At 43.5% G+C, this 18722-nt stretch overlaps 1 pseudogene; it reads left to right on the forward strand.

The window, feature by feature from the left end:
• The first annotated feature begins 3495 nt into the window (after positions 1-3495).
• LOC142447141 (alpha-ketoglutarate dehydrogenase component 4 pseudogene) lies at positions 3496-3804 on the forward strand (annotated as a pseudogene).
• Positions 3805-18722: the final 14918 nt, after the last annotated feature.

The raw sequence follows: 18722 nt of genomic DNA on the forward strand, positions 1-18722 counted from the left end.
ACTGTGTGAACTAATTAGCTGTCATATTCCTTTGGGCTGTATATACCTATATATCTGTATCTATCTATCTACACATAGAGAGAGAGAAAGAGAGAGGGAGAGAAAGATAATCAGAAGTGTCCTAGTGTCCCAGCTTAGACTGTTGGGATTTTGGAGTAAAGTCCTGCCATCCTATGCAGACAGCTACTCCCCCTTTGAAAAACAGTTGTTGACCTGTTACTGGGTCTTGGTGGAGACTGAATGCCTCACCAAGTCACCATGAGGCCTGAACTATCCATCATGAACTGGGTATTGTCTGACCCCCAGAATCATAAAGTTGGACGTGCACAGCAACACTCCATTGTTAAATGGAAGTGGTATATACCAGATCAGGCCAAAGCAGGACCTAAAGGGACAAGTAAGCTGCATGAAGATGTGGCCCAAATGCCCACAGTCTCCACTTCTGTCACATGGCCTTCTTTCTCCCAGTCTGCACCTACGGCCTCCTGGGGAGTTCCTTACCATACTTTAACTGAAGACCAAAAAAAGTCATGCCTGGTTTACGGATGGCTCTGCACGATATGCAGGTGCCACTCATAGTGGACAGCAGCAGCACTACAGCCCCTTTCTGGGATCTCCCTAAAGGACAGTGGTGAAGGGAAATCTTCCCAATGGGCAGAACTTCAATCAGTGCACCTGGCTGTTCAGTTTGCATATAAGGGAAAATGGCCAGATGTGAGACTATATACTGATTCATAGGCTGTGGCTAATGGCTTGGCTGGATGGTCAGGGAATTGGAAGGACCATGATTGGAAAATTGGTGACAAGGAGGTGTGGGGAAGTGGTATTTAGATGGACCTCTCTGAATGGGCCAAGAAAATAAAGGTAATTGTGTCTCATGTGAATGCTCACCAAAGGGTTACCTCTGAAGAGGAAGACTATAATAATCAAGTAGATAAGATGACACAAACTCTGGAGACTGGTCCTCCTCTTTCCTCTGCCACTCCTGTTATCACCCAATGGGCACATGAACAAAGTGGACATGACAGCAGGGATGGAGGTTATGCATGGGCACAGCAACATGGACTTCCACTCACCAAGGCTGACTTGGCCACTGTCACTGCTGAGTGCCCCGTTTGCCAGCAGCAGAAACCAACATTATGTGCAAGATATGGGACCATTCCTCGGGGAGATCAACCAGCAACTTGGTGGCAGGTTGATTACATAGGACCACTTTCATCATGGAGGGGGCAGTGTTTTGTTCTTACTGGAATAGACACCTACTCTGGATATGGATTTGCCTTCCCTGCACGTGATGCTTCTGCCAAAACTACTATTCATGGGCTTACAGAATGCCTCATCCTCCGGCACGGCATCCCATATAGCATTGCTTCAGATCAAGGAACTCACTTCACAGAAAATACAGTGCAGCAATGGGCCCATTCCCATGGAATCCACCGGTCATATCATGTTCCTCATCATCCTGAAGCTACTGGCTTGCTAGAATGATAGACTTGGGCTCCTAAAGACACAATTATGGTGCCAACTAGGTGGCAATAACTTTCAGGGTTGGGGCAATGTTCTCCAGGAAGCTGTATATGCTCTAAACCAGTGGCCAATATATGGTGCTGTGTCTCCAATAGCCAGAATTCATGGGTCCAGGAACCAAGGGGTGGAAGCTGGAATGGCACCACTCACTATTACTGCTAGTGGTCCACTTGCGGCATTTTTGCTTCCTGTCCCAGAAACCCTGTGTTCCTCAGGCCTGGAGGTCCTGGTCCCGAAGGAAGGAACTCTCCCACCTGGAAACAAAGCACGAATTCCACTCAACTGGCAGCTGAGGATTCCCCCTGACCACTTTGGGCTTCTCATGCCTTTGGATCAACAAGTCAGGAAGGGTGTCACTGTACTGAGTGGTGTGATTGATCCTGATTACCAAGGAGAAATTGGACTGGTGTCACATAATGGAGGTAAAGAAGAATATGTCTGGAATCCAGGAGATCCCCTAGGCCGACTCTTAGTGCTCCCATGCCCTGTGATTAAAATAAATGGTAAGTTACAGCAACCCAATCCTGACAGGACTTATAAAGACCCAGACCCCTCAGGAATGAAGGTCTGGGTCACCCCACCAGGCAAAAAACCACAGCCAGCTGAGGTGCTTGCTGAGGGAAAAGGTCATACAGAATGGGTAGTAGAAGGTAGTTAGTTCTACCTATCAGTTACGACCACGTGCAAAAGCGAGGTTCATAATTGTCAGTGTATTTTCTTTATATGTGCTTATTGCATATCTTTCCTTTGTTCATGTATGGTATATCAGATACAATTGGAATCACTGTGTTTTCATTTATATGTATGATAGATGGTTGATGTTAAGTATAAGTTTGATTTCATTAATGTCCAGAAATTATATAATTATATATAGCTAAAGAATTGTGTACAGGTGCCAAGTTAGCAAGGGGTGGATTGATGTAGTTAGTTTATTGTGCCAACCTAGCCAATAAACACATGTGGGATTAATTGAAGGGTGGAGAGATAAATGGCTCAGTGAGCCTTGCATCTTGTCTCTTGCTCTTTGATCATAGGAGCAGTGTGCAGCTGCCTTGCTTGTTCTTTGTCTCAATTTGCAAGCTTCACTACCAGTGGGACACCTAACCCATGGACTGTGTCACTGTAATTTGAGGCTCCTTTAAGATCTACTTCACTACACAATTGCAATTTACATTTCTTAAGTTGGGGACTGTCGGACCCTGTCATCTGGCTGACTGTTGGTGACCTGCCTTGCTGTTTGCTGCCTGTGCCCGGATAGCCTGAATTGCCCTACAGAGGACTACCCAGCGACATTCAAGACTTGAAGGACTTCCAGTGTCTCACAGCTGTCTCACAGGAGTGAGTTGCACTGAGCGATTTGTACTGCTTTATAATTTAATTAACTAGGTCTTTTGTTATATATCTATCTATCAGTATAAATATAAATAAAATTATTAACATTCTGGTTTTGTTCCTCTAGAGAACCCTGTCGAACAGAATTAGCATCTCTGAGTCAAATCTAGACCAATAGACAAAATGCAGTACAAAATTCAGGCATTAGGGTACCATTGACTATGAGTGGCACCTTTAAGATCTTCAGGTGGACTGAGTCAGACTAGCAGAAGAAACCCCATTTTTGTAAGCTACTAAGTAACTTGCCCATTCTTCCCTCCCATCTCAGACAGCTGACTGCAAGCCGACCTGCCCGTTCCTTATGGGCAAGCTCTACTGGTGATTAAATTTAGAATATACTCCCATGTTCCCAGGTTCTTAAATCTACAATTAGTTTTGATTATTCTTCAATATATGGTTTGTTCTGATTCAATATTGTTCCCTTGGATGTTGTTATCTGAATGGTGTAGTTGATTTTGTTATGGTAACCAGGAAGTTATAATCACTTTTAATATTGTTTCTTTTGTGATAAGAAATGTACTTTGGGACTCTAGTGCTCACTGTGGCTCTCACGTGCCCCACAAGCGGCCCCTACTGATGGGCAGCAAGATGGCATCCCCCAGCAGGGTCGTTCAGGTAGTCAAACCACATACACCATTAATAAGATTCCCTGATAGAACTGACCACCCTCAACTCAATGCATCAGAAGCTTTGGGATCATCAGGCATGCCACCGCCCGCTTCTGTAATGTCACAGCAGTCTATGGGAAGGACAGCACCAGATTTGTTGAGGCAGCAGGGCCCACCAGATGCTGCAGAAATTATCAAAATATTACCTCAGAAATATAGACGGAAACCCGTGTCTCAAGAAGAAATCGCGTTTATCCAGCGTGGAGGTGCAGAATAATCACTGGCCGTGTGGCTGCTGATTGTCCTCAGACAAAAGAATTATCTGTACAATGAAGGACTTCCAAAATGAGAAATGGTACATTAAGCAACTTTAATGAAGTATCCTGTAAAAAAAGAAGAAAATTTAGATGGACAGTTATATATTCTAACTCATGTATCTGGGTCAGCTTCTCCACAAGCTCACTAAATTGTTTATATACTTTATACTTATTATGCATTTTTAAATGTTAGCCTATCAATTTACTCTTGATTAACAGTAATTACCGGTGTTGAACTATTAAAAGCACACAATGTCCAGTAAAAAAATAAAATAAAATAAATGTACTTTGTAATGCATGCTTACTCTTCTTGAAGTTACAATTGATCCATTAATTTTGATTTCTGCTTCTGTTCAGGCTCGCTTGAACCCCAGACAGGTGATAAATGAGTTTTTCACCCTTAAAGATGGACTGAGATGTGGACTCAGGACTGCAATAAAAGAATCATTTTTAGATTCTAACAGTTCAGTTATAATGAATAAAGACTCTTCTAAATTATCCAGACATTATAGTGGCTGTCATTTATTGGAATCCACAACAGGGATCACTGGCTATGAGTGGTCTCACCAAAACCTTTGAATGGGAGGGGGCCTGTCTAATGGCTCAATCTGAATGCATTTACTCTAGGGAAATTAGAATCCTTGGCTGGGTATAGGCAAGAGGCACAGCTGTGCTTAAAAAGCCTTTTGAGTGGTCTTGGAAATGACTGGATTAGCAATTGTTTAGTAACATTACTTTCAAATACCTTTAGGTAAAAGCCTGGCAAAAGGAAAAACAAAGAAAAAAACAAAGACCAAACCCCCCAAACCAAAATAGCTAAACTCAAGAAAACAAGGCATTCACTTTCACCCTACTCTATAAACAGGAGGACTTGCACTTGGAGGAGCCAGAAGGACCAAGAGGAGAAACCAGGACAGACCAGGGGAAAGACCAGTCGGGACCCCATGAGAAACTGGAAGTCCAACCGCTAGGGACATATGGTTGGACCCGTGAGTGGAGCAAGAGACCCACTTGAGGTGCCATCTTGACAATAAGTCAGCAGAGGGGCACGTGTTCACCTATCCTACAAAATGACAGAAAAGTCAGGGGGAAGTTGTTGTCCTGCAGAGAGACCAGCAGATTAGACAGCAGTTTGGGCAAACAGCAGTTAGGGATGACAAGGCAGGCAGCAACACTGAGCAAAATGTGCCAGGAAGGAAAGGGCAGGGGGAAGGATGCACTTGGAAATAGTGTACGGGGCCTGCAGGCAGCAGTTTTCCGATGGCATCACAGGAAGGAGGTGCAGATAGAAAAACATGGAAACAGGAATTGCACATGAGAGTAGGAAGGCAGACACTCGGGGGAGGGGTAAAGGGTTCCAGCAGTTCTTGTCAGAGCACACGGTTACTGACATTTACATGTGGCCCTGGGCAGCAATTCCAAAAGGCAAGGTTAAATGTCCCATGGACATTCAGGTGCACAGCCGTGTCTAAGAGAAGGCCCCATACACCTCCAACCAAGGCTGGGCGTTTCAGATTGCAAGCCTTGTAGTTTAAGTTCAACACTTAAAAGTCCCCACTGCCAGAGCTCCTCAGCTTCTACTTAGTGGTTAAAGGGGAAGTCCGAAATGAAAGGTTCACCAAAAGAGATTGTTCCTGCTCCAGGGACAGAAAGGTTTTGTCCCCAGCCTGCTTACCTCAAAGGTGGAGTCCGGAGGTTTATCTGAGTCACAGCACCAAATATGTTAGGTTTCCGGAATGATTTATTCATCAGGTCGTGCTTCGCAATGCTGAAAGAATTCCCACAACAGAAACACTTCTGTAAACCCAAGTAACTTTTATGAGGAAAAGGGAAGTGTCAGGTATTCACTGGAAATCCCAGAGGCCAAGTGCCGAAAATCCCAAAAGATTGCCCCGGGAAAGAGGCCTGAAAAGGAGCTCATGCCCCAAGGCCCAGGCAGGGCAGCGAATGTGCTACCCCAACTCTCCAACCTGCAAGAGCATATCTGAACAAGAGAGGAGTCAGAGAGGAGCAGAAGAGGGCAGCAGCCTGAGGATGCTGCTATCTCCTCTGGCCGGGGAGGCATGGTTGAAAGTATTGGATAACCTCATTGGCTGAATTTAGACCCACCTGTCTGATGTCATGTGCCTAGTCTGTGCACCCAGGTGGACATCCCACCTGAATCCAGGAAACCTGTGTCTGAGCAGGTTCATTTTGGATCTTTTCACAGGTGTCTAATGGGTGCCTGATTTCTCTGGAACCCCGTTGTTGTGGTCCCAACGCAGGTCTCTTTGGAGACAATCCCCCTTAGTCCCTATTCTGGCTACCTAACACTAAGCTCTACAGAATTTTACAAGCTTACAAACAAACAAAAATGCCTAAAAGCCCTATAAGAATGTGGGCAAAAGACCTGAACAGGAGACTCACAAAGGACGATCCTCCAATGGCTAATAAACACATGAGGAAATGCTCCCAGTTATTAGCCATCTGATAAATGCAAATTAAAACAACCATGAGATACCACCTTATGCACATCCCTGTAGTCCGGTTTTGAAGAAAACTGAGAACAGCAAATGTTGGAGAGGGTGTGGTGAGATAGGAACTCAACCGCTACTGGTGGACTTGTAAATACATGCAATCACTGTGGAAGGGAATATAGATATACCTAAAACAGATGGAAATTGAACTGCCATATGACCCACCATTACTATTACTGGGCATACACCCAAAAGAAAGAAGAACAGATCACGAGCAGGCCTATGATTGAAGTTAGTCAAGCCCAAAAGTACCATGTGAGTCCACTGTGGTAGGAACGCGCAGCAGAATGGGCATGAGCTCAGACTCGCAGGCCATCCAGTCTTCTGGCTGGGGACCAGACTGCCTGGTAAAGAAGAGGACCGGTGTCAATGAACCTCACATCATCTGCTCTAGGTAAGTATAGTGCAGGCCACCTGGCTGGAGGGCACCTCACAACAGCTGGGATCAAATGGATGGGGAGGGGAATGCTGTCTGCTGAGTGGTAGCCATGTGGATCTGGGGTGAGGTCCCCCAGAGAGAGAGGCAGCCCTGTCAGAGGGATGAGGTTTACTGATGGGATGGGCAGCACCGGAGTGGGGAGAGGGAATGGGCAAGTTTTCGGGGAATATGGGTGCATATCTGGTGGTGGGGGGGTGGACCTCCAGGTGGGGGGATAAGGGACTGAGGATGCTCTTGGGAACAGTAGGTTGGGGGACGGTCTTTAGTGAGATGCCTCGGGTGGGTAGAACTGACCTAGGGCATCAGGGGGTATCTCGGGAACCCAGGCTGGATGCTGTGGAACACTGGGACACAGAATCCTGCATGTTCGGGGGCAGAACAAGCTCCAGAGGCTGCATCAGTGAGACCCCTTATGGGAACCCCACTGGGTGAACTGGACACTACCTCAGATACATTTGTTAGATCTCTCTGGAGCTAGAGTTATAGCTCGTTCCTTGGCTCTGCGCGAGAAAGAATTCACACCGAAGCCTGGTTCGTGATCCAAGTGAGTTTTATGAGAGTTAGAAGAAGTTTCAGGTTACACGGCACCCATAGGACTCCTCCCGACCATGCAGCCTGGCGGAAGCTGCTCAGAGGCACGCAGACAAAGTTCTCTCCACTCTGAGCTCCTGCCTTTTCAAGGATTCCACGGGGAGGCGTGGTGGATGACCCCTGATCGACCCCATTGGCCGAATTGAATTCACCTGGCCTAGGTGGGCCAATCCAGGTGGCCTAGGTGAGCCAATCCAGGTTTAGCGCCTACCCATGCCTCTGGCGGGAAACCTGAACCTCTGAGCATATGCAGTGCACCACTCCTTTGTTGCTGTGGCTTGGCTCTCTGGGCATGCGTTAAACGGACATTCCCCATCCCTACGCTAGAAAAACCTAACACATTTGTAACCTGAGGACTTGTAAGGTCTCTCTCTCCAGGCTAGATTCCAACCTCGATCCTTGACTCCAAACAAGAAAGATTTCACACCGAAGCCTGTCCAAGTGAATTTAATGAGAGTTCAAAGAAACTTCAGGTTTTATGCGGCACCCATAGGATTCCTTTGACCATGCCGCCTGGCAGAGGCTGCTCGGGGTCACGCAAGGATCTCTCCTCCCACGAAGACGACCAGACCAGCCCCTCTCCCTTCCGGTCCCTGCCTTTTCAAGGATTCCCAGGGGAGGCGTGGTGAACGACCCCAGGTCGCTCCCATTGGCTGAATTGCAATCACCTGGCCCAGGTGGGCTGCTCCAGGTGTAACGCCCATCCAAGCCCACCAGCAGGAAAACCCAGCTTTGTCCTATGCTGGCTCTCCTGGGCATGCGTAAATGGACTTCCCAATTCCCTAGGCTAAGCTGCCTAACAGACTTAAGCCGGAATACCCATGGTGTCTGAAGAAGCAGAGATGGCTGCATCTGTACCAAGAGTGGTGCACCACTGGTTGGTGAACAAGATCTTACTGCATCAACCCCCTGTATACCACATTTAAGAGAAATGCTATTCCGGAATCCCGGGATGGCCATCCTGTTATATTTGCTTATGCTTGTGCATATTGGGGTGTATCTCAGAGGTGCAATGCCATTGGAGTCATCCTCTTGAAGCAGTGATAAGTTTTGATGGTTTTTGGTTAATGAAACCCAGGGACATTGAGCCTACAGGGAAAGAAAACATGAGGCGGTGGGATGAGTGTGGGAAACAGAACCAGGAAGAGAGTGTATGTGGACAAATTCTGTAGCCTGGGCTCCCATGGAGGGAGGCTTTCTCATCTGTAGGTTGGAGATGTGTTCCAGTCACATTCTCCTAAGTAAAAGTTATTCCCCCACGATGTCCCAATAATAATGCCAATGTTAAGGTGTGGCTTACAAGCACGTGGTTACTACTATATACGCTTGAAGGTCAACTGCTTGAAGACTACTTGCCTGAAGGTTGTCTGCCAGGGAGAGCAATCAGACCCTATTGTCTGTCCCACCCTAAGTGATCCTTCTGATAAGGATCATGGATTGCTCCTTTGGAGAATAGCTCAGGAGCACTTAAGGTCAAGCCAGCTCAGAGATACCAATGTTAAGCTGCCATCTAGAGCCCACCCATCTTGTTGTATATGTACCTTCCTGTCACATGTATGCCTCTGGTACCGCCCCTTCTTATTGCTTGCATACCCTTAGCTCATCCCCCTCCTGTTACATGTATATCTCTAATACAGGCCCTTCCTGTTACATACGTGCTTACTGTGGCTTGCATGCCCAAGATTGCATACGCTTATGAGAGAATGCATTACTGCTCATCCTGGTTCCCGTGGCCATGGCAGAGGTGAGTCCTAGTATGCCTTGTCTCATGTCTCTTTAATTCACCCCTCAATTACACAGCTGCCCCTCAGGACCCATCTGGATGTGGGGTTGGGGATCCCACAGGAAGGGTGATCTAGAGGAGTCGGGGTGGGGTGGGTAAGAAGGAGATGACATCAAGAAGCCCAAAAAGGAAAAGTATGTTTGGAGACTCATTACGAAAACAATTGTAAAATTATGTTTGATATGATTGAATTTTGGAATCACATGACATATGTATTAATTCCTAAGTTATAGGAAATTTAAAATTAAAAAAAAACAACAACATAGAACCAGGAATGAGTTCTGGGCTTGCTCCCTACCTCCAACTTAAGAACAGTTAGTCCTTACATCATGATCTTGCTCAATATCCACCTTCATGAAATGATCACTGAAGATAAGGGTGCTACAGCAAAGTGTGGTGAAGAAAGAAAATGGTGCCTGTAGGGTTTATTTGGGCACGAAACAGAACCAGAGATCCAATTAACAAAGTTTTAAAAGCAGGCTTTATTGAGAAGCTTGCGGGCAGGATCAGGAACTCAGGGCATTGAGTTATTGAAGCCGCGCAGTGGGAAACTTTAGCTGTGTTTTTATACCCCCCTGGCTGGCTGGCACAGGGGGAGGGGGGAGAAATGTGTCTATACAAGGGATTATAAAAAAAAGGGAAGCAGTCGTTACATTTTCTGGGAATTGGGTGGGAGTTGGGCAAACTAGCTGAGCAAGCATCCTGTTAGTAAGAACACGCACTTTTGAACATTTGTGGTTTACCGAAGGGCGGGAGAAGTTGGTGAGGGGTAAGTTTCAAGAACTAACATGGAAGCGCCTGATTCAAAATGGATTTTCTTGTGCCAAGGTCATACAGTGCCCAGCTATCAATTGAAATACTGTCTGGGATCTTAAAGGCTTGTATTCAAGCAAGTAGCCCTCTAAGAGAGGAATCAACTAAGTGCATACAGAAGAACCACACCAGCTTGTGTGATCCAAAGATGACATTACAAAATTCAAATATGGTGAAGAAGAAAGTATCAGAGCTAAAATTAAGAACACGCAATTTGTAGAAGGGTATGGAGCACAGTGGGAGCCCCAAACCCATCTGCAGAGACCAAGAAGCTGGCAGATCCACTACAGCCAACGGCCAGAGTCAGAACAGCCCTCCTAGCAGACAGAGACCTTTGTCACCTTGACTATGCTGGGTTGACCTCCATACTCGGCCAGTGACCTCTGTAGAAATACAGCCTGAATTTGTACTGAGTGCAAGCGGCTCATAGATGTTCCATGACAGAAATTTCTTCCCTGGCTTTTTGAATGTTGATGGGGATCTTCTCCCACAGACACATTATTTGTATTTTTGACCTTTTTTTAAATCTAAAAATGGAAATGCTTTTTATTTTTATGTTTTAAAATCATTTTATCGGGGGTTCTTACAGATTTTATCACAATCTATACATATATACATACATTGTCTCAAGCACATTTGTACATATGTTGCCATCATCATTTTCAAAACATTTTCTTTCTACTTGAGCCCTTGGTATCAGCTCATTTCCCCTCCCCCACCCTCCCTCCCTTATGAACTCTTGATGATTTACAAATTATTATTTTTTTCATGTCTTACGACCTCTGTCTCCCCTGACCCACTTTTCTGTTGTTCATCCCCCAGGGAGGGGGTTATATGTAGATTATTGTGATTGGTTCTCCCTTCTCCTCCCACCTTCCCCTTACGCTCCTTGTATCACTACTCTCATTATTGGTCCTGAGGGGTTTATCTCTCCTGGATTCCTTGTGAGCTCTAATCTGTGCCAGTGTACATGCTCTGGTCTAGCTGGATTTATAAGGTAGAATTGGGATCATGATAGTGGTGTGGGGGAGGAAGCATTCAAGAACTAGAGGAAAGTTGTATGTTTCATCATTGCTATACTGCACCCTGACTGGCTCGTCTCCTCCCCATGACCCTTCTTTAAAGAGATGTACATTTGCCTACAAATGAACTTTGGGTCCCCAATCTGCACTCTCCCTCATTCACATTGATATGATCTTTTGTTCTGGGTCTTTGATGCCTGATACCTGATCCCATTGACACCTCATGATCATACAAGTTGGTATACTTCTTCCATGAGGGCTTAGTTGCTTCTCGGCTAGATGGCTGCTTGTTTATCTTCAAGCCTTTAAGACCCCAGGCACTAATCTTTTGATAGCCACACACCATCAGCTTTCTTCATCACATTTGCTTAGCACCCATTTTGTCTTCGGTGATAGTGTCAGGGAAGGTGAGCATCATGGGATACTGGGTTATTAGAACAAAGTGTTCTTGCATTGAGGGACTACTTTAGTAGAGGCCCCATGTTCATCTGCCTTAATAACTAACATATAAATATATGTACATAAATTTATTTCCCTATCATTATATATACATATATCTTACAATAAATATATATTTACATATGTATATCCTGTATTTAGACCTCTATAAATGTCCTTTGCCTCCTAGTTCTTTCCTCTATATCCTTTTACTTTCCTCTTGTCCCACTATCATATTTGGCCTTCATTTGAGCTTTGGTAATTCCTCTCGGCTATATTGCCCTTGATCAAGCCCCACCAGGCATCCTACACCCGCCTCACCATTGATTTTATATCATTTGTTGTTCCTTTGTACCTGGGTTTGTTGGCAACCCCCTTACTTTCCCCCCACATCCCCTGTCCCGTGTCACGCCCCCCACCACCACCCCACCCAGGAAGCATCAATCCTGTTGTTTTCTCCTCCAGATGGTTTATCCAGCCTACCCTATCTAAATAGACATTCAGAGACAATAATAAGCACAAAAACAAGACAAAGCAAAACAAACCAACAAAAGAAAAAAACAACAACAATAAAAGGAAAGCCTATAAATAGTTGAGGTCTGTTTGTTGACCTTTAGGAGTATTTTCCAGTTGAGTCTGATGGGGTGCCACATTCTGACCCCAAAGTCTATTTTTGGGATTCCTCAGGGACTTCATTGCTTTGCTCCTGTTGTTGCTCTGTTGCACTCCCTTAGTGTTTCAACCTAGTGCGGTGGGGTCAGATCGGGCACAATGCCCACACTGTTTCTCCAGTGTTGTTCCCTGTAGCACTATGGGTCAGTGAGGGATGTTGTGTCTGAGCAGGAATATCGTCCTTAAGGCTTGGAGGGCCAGGATGTGCTCCACTCTCTCTTCCTCTCCCTTTATTTGCTCCTGTGTGCTCTGATCAGTCACACCCCTCTCCCTGAGCTGTAGCTTCAGTGCTGTCCTCTGAAGTACATTCTTCTTTAGGGATGGGGGGGGGGGACGGTGTCCATGTAGTTGGGATTGGGACCAGCCCCAATATACCATTAGGATCTTATCCTTAACAACTTAGTGCAATCTTTTATACATTGTTTTCTTCCCAGCTGTGAAGCAAGAAGGAGTAGATATATAATAATAACTGATACAACGTGTTATAGGGAATTCAGGGGTGGGATGGGCAAAGGGGGAGAAAGGGGATTTGGGGAGTAAATAAGGAAGGTTGGAGTGGGGAAGGAGCACCAGAACTGATCGTGATTGCACAACTCATTTTATTTTTTCCATTTCTTTTTTTTCCTTAAGCAATTTTATTGTGAGCTCTTACGGATATTATAACATTCCGGAATTCAGTTACATCAAGCATAATTATACAATTGCTACCACAATCATGTTGCAAATATATTTTTCTTCTTGAACTCTTTGGTATCAGCTCCTCTTTATCCCCTCCCTTCCCCACCACACCCCCCAGGAACCCTTACTATTCTTACTTATAAATTATTATGATTTTTTTAGTGTTTTGGGGGAGGGTTGTCATATCTCACCCCATCCAATGGTCAATTCTTTCATCTACAATTCTGCAATTCGCTCCCCTCAAGTTGAGTTATACATTCATTCTTGCTATCAGCTCCCCCTTTCCCCTCTCACCTTCTCTCTTCCCATATCCTCAGGGAATCATTACTCCCATTACTGTTTCTGAAGGGTTATCTATTTTGGCTTTCATGCATCCGACAATCTTAATTATTCAAATGAACATACACAGGTCTAACAAAATTAATGAGGTAAAACCAAGACCATAATAAGTAAGAATAGGAAATATTCAAGAACTAGAGGATAGGCATGTGTTTCATCGGTGTTATACCGCACCCTGGATTTGTCATCCTTCCTTGTGGTCCTTCTGTGAGGGACTGCCCAGTCATCTTGCAGGACGGTTTTGGGTCTCCACTTTATCTATGCTCCCTCATGTTAATTTGATTGCTTGTTTTGAACTTCTGCTACCTATTCCCATCGACACCTCATGATCACACAGGCTGGTGTGCTTTATGGGCTTTGTTGCTCCTGCTTGTTTGACTTCAAGCCTTTAAGATCCCAGACGCTATAGCTTTTAATAACCAACACCAGCAGCTTTCTTCACCACATTTGCTTATGTACCTATTTTGTCTTCAGCAATCATGTCGGGAAAGTGAGTATCATATAGTGCCATATTATTTAGAACAAACCATTCTTGGACTGAGGTAAGATTTAAGTAGAAGCCCAAAGTCCATCTTCTTCCTTGTTTTATATATATATATATATATATATATATATATATATATATATATATATATATATATATATATATATATACCTATATGCATATATTTTACTTTATTTTTCTTTCTTCCTGCCCCACTATCATGTTTACCCATCACTGACCAATAATTCCTCTTAGATACATTTTGATTGATCAGACACAACCAGGAACACTGCATGCTTCTCACGGTCAATTTTAGATCCCTTGCTCTTCCCCTGTCCCTGTTGTTATTGGCTCAGTGTTCACCTTCCCCCTGTCCCCTCCCCTTCTGTAGCCCCCTGGAACCATCAGTCCTTTCACTGTCTCCTTGGGATTACTTATCCTACCTATCTTTTATAGATAGACACAAAAAAGAAAAAGAAGGGGGAAAAAAGGCCATACAAATAGTTCCAAATCTAACTAGTATCCTGACCCAGAGTAGATAAATATCTCTCTATTCAGTATGTACAACCCATTTTAAAGGCAATTCAACCAGCGAGAGAGGGAATGCTCTAAGACAGCAGTTCTCAACCTGTGAGTAGCGACTCCTTTGGGGGTCGAATGACTCTTTCACAGGAGTCACCTAAGACCATGGGAAAACACATTTCATGAATTATAATTATAATTTCATGAATTATAATTATAATTTCATGAATTATCATTATAATTTCATGAATTATAATTATAATTTCATGAATTATAATTACTGGGCAAATGAAAAATCATGTATCTTAGAATATATATACACCAGTAGTTGATGTATATATATATAAAACATCTGGATATATAGGTAGATAGATAGATAGATAGATAGATAGATAGATAGATAGATATAAAACATCTGGATGCTGATTGGTCTGTTTATATTTAACTTTGGTTGATGTGAATATTAACCCCTTGTGATGGTAACAGATATATAAACAAAAAACACAACAACACAGAGAATGATAAATCATAGGAAACGTTAGTGAACTGTATTGACTGAACTATGCCATGTATCATATTTTGTATTATTAAAGCTATTGTTATATATTAATTTCATTAGAAAATCATCCCATAACAATGGATCATTTGGAGAAGAACATTAAGAAAAGAAAATATAGTGAGGGGTTTTGACAGTATAGTTTTACCTCAATAATTACAGCAGGAATTGAGAACCCATAATGTGTTATTTGTTGTGAAGTTCTATCAGCCAAATCTATGAAGCCGAACAAACTAAAATGTCATTTTCATAGTAAGCTTCTGAGCTTTGCCAGCAAGGATACCAGCTATTTTAGAAGCACAGCTGATGGACTCAAGAAAGCCAGACTTGACCCTGGTGGCAAGTTCCACAAACAAAACATAACAGCCATTGAAGCTTCATATTTGGGGACACTCAGAATCACCAGTATGAAACCTCACACCATTGCTGAGGATTTATAATTGCCAGCAGCCAAAGACATTATTCAGTTATGATCAGAGATGAATTTGTTACAAAAAGGAGTGCAATCTCCTTATCTAACGACACTGTCCGCAGAAGAATAGATGGCATGTCTGCTGATATTCTTGATCAGGTACTCCAGGAAATGAAATCTGCTCCACTTCCAATATTTAGCATCCAGCTTGATGAATCCACAGACGTTGCAATCTGCTCACAGTTACTGGTTTACGTGAGGCATATTAATGATGGCGACTTTAAAGATGAGTTTCTTTTTTACAAACCTCTTGAAACAACAACTACTGCATATGATGTATTTGACACAGTTGGTTCATTTCTGAAAGAACGTAATTCTTGGGAAAAGGTTTGCAGTGTTTGCACAGATGGTGCTCCAGCTATGCTAGGAGGTTGATCTGGATTTCAACATTGGTACTGAATGAGTCACCAAAAGTCATCAGAACTCACTGTATGATTGAATCATCTGCAAATATTAGCAGTGAAGACGCTGCCACAAGAGCTACAAGGATTAATGAAAAGCCCCATAAGTTTGTCAATTTTGTAAAGGCGAGCACTTAAACAGTCGACTGTTTTCACAACTGTGCAATCAGTGGATGGGCCAAATAATGCTCTGCTATTTCACTCTGAAGTGAGATGGTTGTCGAGAGGAAAAGTTTTAAAGCGTGTTTTTGAGCTTCGTGATGAACTCAAAACATTTTTGAATCAGGAAGCAAGACCACAGTTCAAAGCACTTTTCAGCAATAAAAGTGAACTGTAGAAAATAGCTCACTTGGTTGACATCTTTGCCATCTTGAATGAGTTAAATTTATCATTGTATGGACCAAGTGCAAAGTGCCTTGATTTGTCTGTAACGATCCATTCATTCCAAATGAAATTTAAGCTTTGGGGGGGAGGGGAGGAGAGGAAAGAGGCTGAAAATAAAATTGACATGTTGCTTACCTTATCTACTTTCTTTGGGAACATGACACTGAACCAGACAAAAGGATTACTGTGAAAGAACACTTGCACATGCTTGTGGACGAAATTTCATCGTACTTTCCAAATCTACCTGACACCGCATTTGCACTTGCCAGAAGCCATTCACAGTCAAAGTTGAAGATATTCCTGAAACAGCACAAGAGGAGTTCGTTGAACTTATGAACAACAATGCATCGAGAACTGGTTCATCTACAAGGCCAGTCACAAAATTCTGGATCAAGTGTTTGCGGTCATGTCCTATTCTGTCTGAGACTGGGTCGCACCTTCTTCCATTTCCAACAACATGTCTTTGTGAAACAGGGTTTCCAGCTTGTTGGTCATCAAGTCTAAATACAGAAGTAGATTTATTGTGGAAGATGATCTTCGTTGTGCTCTTGTAAAGACTTCCCAGAGAAGTTCTGATCTGGTGAGAAAGAGGCTATCTCAACCTTCCCACTGAAGCTGGTTTTTTACACATACTGTCATAAAATGTAGCAATGTAGTTTACTGTTGCTATATTAAAACTGTTACCCATGCTACACTATGCTTCAAGACAGAATTTCATTGATTTGTAATTAGAAATAAATATATCACAATATATAATTACATATTGTTTTGTGATTAAGCACTATGCTTTCATTATATTCAACTTGTAACATACAAATTGAAATACATCCTGCATGTCAGATATTTATATAATGACTCATAACAGTAGCAAAATTACAGTTATAAAGTAGCAATGAAAATAATTTTATGGTTGGGGTTCACCACAACATGAGGAAATGTATTAAAGGGTTACGACATTAGGAAGGTTGAGAACCATTTCTCTAAGAGATGTGATGGTGATTGTACAATTCTCCTTGATAAGACTGAATGATTCAACTATTCCATCATATGATATGTAAATTATGCACCAATAAAACTGTTGGGGGGGGAGAAAGAAAGAAAAGAGCCTTCCAGTCATCACACGCCTTGGCAGCAATGGCAGTGTAGTGCCATCTTCAAGCAGCTTCACCAACCAAACCAAACCCAGTGCTGTACAGTCCATGCCAACTCATCTCATGCTCACCAAGTGCCTTTAAACACACACAGACAGACACATAAACACACACACACTGCCATTAAGCCAAGTCTAACTCATAGAGATCCTATGTAGGGTTTCTGAGGCTTTCTTAAATTGTCATGGGAGCAGATAACCTCATCTATCTCCAAAGGAGTGACTGTGGGTTTGAACCATGGACCTTGAAGTTAGCAACCCAACACTCCCTCAACAGCACCATCAGGACAAGTGGCTTCACAGCCAGCTCAGATCCAGAAGAGAGTGAGGCAGCCCAGGGCAGAAGAGCGTGAAAGAACTGTCTGTGAGCATACATGAGACATCTAGTGACTCCTGGCAGAAAGTGGAGGAGAGTGTTTTTGTAGTGAGTTGAAATCTTGCATTCTGCAGATAGAAATAGGAGCTACGAAAATGTGCATTAGAACCAGGTACCTTCTGTGCTTGCAGACAGGAGAGGCTTAGTTTCAAACTTAGAGTCTAAGGGTCAATACTTCCCCTAAAGACACCCTGAGAAGCCAACAGCTGTACCTGTGACCTGGGTGCTAAGGATCCCAGACTCTCCAAAATGCAGTGGAAACAGCCTGTACAGCAAACACTGGGTCAGCAGTGCCTGAGGCCCACTAGCCTAAGGCCTTCACCTCAGGCAGGATGAGGGCTTACAGTTAAAACTAGGGCCACTCGAAGAGGACCACCAAACTCCAAACTCATTGCCATTGAGTCCATTCCAACTCATAGAAACACGATAGGACAAGGTAGAACTGCCCCTATAGGTTTCTTTTGGTTAATAGCCAAGAGTGCTAACCATTTGCACCAGTCATGGACTAAAGTAATAACAGTAGCCACCCTATTTGAGGGAGACACTCAAATAATCTCAATAACAAGTGTATTGATCACAGGGGGTGAATGAGTTAGCTTGTTGTTAATCAAAATACTAGAAAGACAACATGATTTGAGATGTAGTGTACTGGAAATGCAAAATGTAACATCAGCAGCCCCTTTCCTGGCGGTAAAATTCCCTTGTAAGCTCAATCAGTAGGGCTGTTCTAACTCTAGGATGTAGTAAATGAGGCCATTGAGATAGGCTATTTAGGTGGGCAATGGAGCATGATATTTCAGGAAACAGTGCCCTGGTATCCCAGAGAAAGGGTAGGAATAGATCACTGTTTCATGCAATCATTACAAAATAGGCTTTTGTTGCACAGTTTGGGGTATATAATTTAAATTTTCACTGGATTTCTGAAACAGTTGGGAGATAGCAAACTCCAGTTTCCTTCTGCATCAATTCTGACTCATAGCAACCCTACAGGGCAGGCTAGAACTGTCCCTGTGGATTTCTGAGACTGTAACTCTTTATGAGAGTACAAAGCCCCGGCTTTATCCCAAGAATAACTTAGAGTTTCAAGTTATTCTCAGTGGCAGGCAGTCCTGGACCCTTGTTTCTGAGACATTATAATGCCCATCTTCCACAAGTCAAAAGCCAGGACTTCAGCACACAGGAAGTTGCGAGCTAGGCTTCGAACTCGTCTCTACTCTTTGTTCACAAGTTCCCTCCACTACC

This window comes from Tenrec ecaudatus, chromosome 4 (assembly GCF_050624435.1).
Source record: "Tenrec ecaudatus isolate mTenEca1 chromosome 4, mTenEca1.hap1, whole genome shotgun sequence".
Classification (NCBI taxonomy): domain Eukaryota; kingdom Metazoa; phylum Chordata; class Mammalia; order Afrosoricida; family Tenrecidae; genus Tenrec; species Tenrec ecaudatus.